We start from the raw sequence: 3,001 nt of genomic DNA on the forward strand, positions 1-3,001 counted from the left end.
TACGTATTTATTATTAATTACAGCAGTTACCTAAAATATGTTTAGATTTATTATGTCATAATAAGACATCTTCGGAATTTTAAGATTTCTTATGATTTTACAGATGACTTCAAAATATCTATATAATGTTCTCTGAGACATTATTTAAATGATAACTGCGAATTAATTAATAGTAACAAATTATGCTGACAACAAAAATAGCACTCGTACAAGATTACAAATACGGATGGAGAAGACGATTTGCAAGAGAGTTAATGATACGGAGTAAGAGAAGCTACATTGTTTCTCGTCGATGCTACACAGAAGATATTTGAGATAGAACCGGAGACCAAGCTCAGTCATATCCAAAAGTTTTTCAAGGTTAGTTATAACGTTGGTTATGAGTTTGATTAACAAGTTACAATTAATTGTCATTAATTATCCCTGCAGTTGTACAAGCAAATTTTTTGGCAGAAGCTAATATGGAGTATGCAGAAGTATGCAGTTAAAAGCTGCATAAAGGGTTATCAGAGCATGAAATCCGAGGATGGTTACCCGCTTCACAAAGCGTTAACATATGCCATGGATATCTTCTTAAAGATAAAGACAGTCCTTACCAAACGCAGGATAGTTTTGATTACTTGTCACACCCCTAAACTCGTGGACAACGAAAAACATCGCATCAGATCAGAAGGCGTCATCCTTGAAAGACTTGGACATTAAATTTTACGTGATTGGATTGGGAAACAAATGGGTGCACAATCAGTTCTATAAAGATTTAGAGATGCTGTCAAGGAAGACGGACATAGATGTTTACAGAATGACATCACTGATGGATCTGGTGCAGCAGATTAAAGCACCGTCTAAAATTATTGCGCGATTAAGCTTTTAGGTGTGTGATGGCCTGGAGATTGATTTGGTCGTACGTACTTTTGGCAGGTAGGTCTTCACGTTGATGAGAGTAATATTTATTTTTACAACATTGTTAAATATTGTACAAGTGAAAACGTAAGTATCACTTTACAGAAAACGTAGATGTTTGCAAACGAAATCGCTGAGCAAAGCGACTAATCAAGTTTTATCGAGATCGACGTATTTCAAGGGTGAAGAGGCTTACAAAAAGGTGTATATTTTTCGCATAACGTAATCGAAGATCTTGCTTAAAATGACACATAAGGATATCTTGGATTTTGTATTTCTTACGTTTGATTTGCTTGATTTATTATAGGACAGTGACAGTGACAAGGAGGAACTTTATTTACCTTTTGTGATACTAGAGAAAGTTAACTTGGAAACTAAGGAGCCAATTGGTGATATGAAGCTGCGTTTCACGCAAAAAGAGCTACACCGGATAAAACATATACATCCACCAGCCATCAAAATAATCGGTGTAAGGCCTATACATGACGATCTTTTTAGATATCACATTAAGCGGAAGTACTTCGTCAGAGCAGATTACGGTAGCACTCGTAAAGGTAACGAAATATAAGATACATGATACAAAAAATTTAATGCTTGAAATAACACTCGATTCATGATATCGCAGCGTTTAATTACTATAAAAGTAATGTTAAATTGGTCTTTGCTTTTTTTCGCAAATAATCTATTGTTTTTTGACGCTTTATTAAATAAATGTGCCACTCAAGGAAAAATGATAGTGTGCGCGTTTACGTTGCGAATGAATACTCGAAGTAATCTCTGCTACATGATTCCAAATGCTGAACTGGGCGGTTTTTATCTATCGAGAATTGCATTCCAAGGTATATCTAATTATATTCACATAATAATGCGATCAGAAAAGAGATATTCAAGATATTCCGTATTCGGCAAGCTTAATTTTATATTAAGAAACATAGGAAACAAGAGCGAAGCATTGCTGCATTACGACACCCAGAATTGTATAACCGATAAGCAAGTTGCGTTGTGGAAAAGAGCAATTGATCGACTCGACGTGAACTACCATATGTTCAAATCCTATAAATTGGAGTGTCAAATACAAATAGTGGAGAAGTTAGCTCTGGACAAAGAACTCGGTCCTCCGCCGATCGCCATAAGAATTTACATCGAAATTAAGAATTAATGTTGGTTTTATTTGGCTGTATTTAATCTTCTGTTGTTTGAAACTATTGTCGACATATCATTGTTACTTTTAATTAAGATAATATTAGTCTAGATATAGGAAGACAATATATTTTTTGACATATATGGAACTCATTTTGTATCACATTCAAGATTTAAAATAAAATTATAAGATTACAGTAAAATAACAGAAAATGTATTTATTTAATTTTAATACACATATTATTTTCTATACGCTTTATGAGATTTTTTTTACCGAAGTCCAAATTTCATGGTCATTAGTCATTTTTTCCTTGTTTTTATTTTTTTATCACGTATAATTTACTTCCTATTATATCATAACTTTTATATTTTACAAAATTAACAGACATGATCTTGTTGTGTACCACGAACACACCGAATTCAATATATTATATTGAAATGTGCACAGCATATCTTCTTCACTTAAAAAATTATTCGGACTATGATAGTTGCCAAGGACATAATTGTCTTTTTTTATTATACTAAAAATATTTATTACACTATATATAAATGTTAAGATTACTTTTATAATTAACTCTAATTCCTCCAATCTTGCACTTTCGTGTCCCACGCGTTTGTAACGTCGTTTGTTCCGGTCATTTATTCCGGAAAACCAACGACCGTGGGATGATCCCCCTGCATCCCTAAAAAAAGTTGTTATAGTAGGGAACATCAGGTAAAAATTTCAGAGCCCTAACTCATTTACTCTCGAAACGGCAAACAGTCAAAATCTCGTTAATTAAATGGCGAAAAAAACATTGGAGGGATTAGGGTTAAAATTTTGTAGTTTTTTAATTAAAAGTAATGTCAAATATAAAAGTTATGCTCTATTAAAAATACAACCTTAATTACTGGAATTAATCATCAGTATTTTTGCGAAAATAAATGTTTTTAAAATGGGTTTAAAAAGCAAAAATCGTCG

At 32.8% G+C, this 3,001-nt stretch overlaps 1 pseudogene; it reads left to right on the plus strand.

Moving 5' to 3' along the window:
• The first annotated feature begins 201 nt into the window (after positions 1-201).
• On the plus strand, positions 202-1,688 carry LOC139823921 (uncharacterized; annotated as a pseudogene).
• The last annotated feature ends 1,313 nt before the right edge of the window (positions 1,689-3,001 follow it).

This window comes from Temnothorax longispinosus, unplaced genomic scaffold, assembly GCF_030848805.1.
Source record: "Temnothorax longispinosus isolate EJ_2023e unplaced genomic scaffold, Tlon_JGU_v1 HiC_scaffold_213, whole genome shotgun sequence".
Classification (NCBI taxonomy): domain Eukaryota; kingdom Metazoa; phylum Arthropoda; class Insecta; order Hymenoptera; family Formicidae; genus Temnothorax; species Temnothorax longispinosus.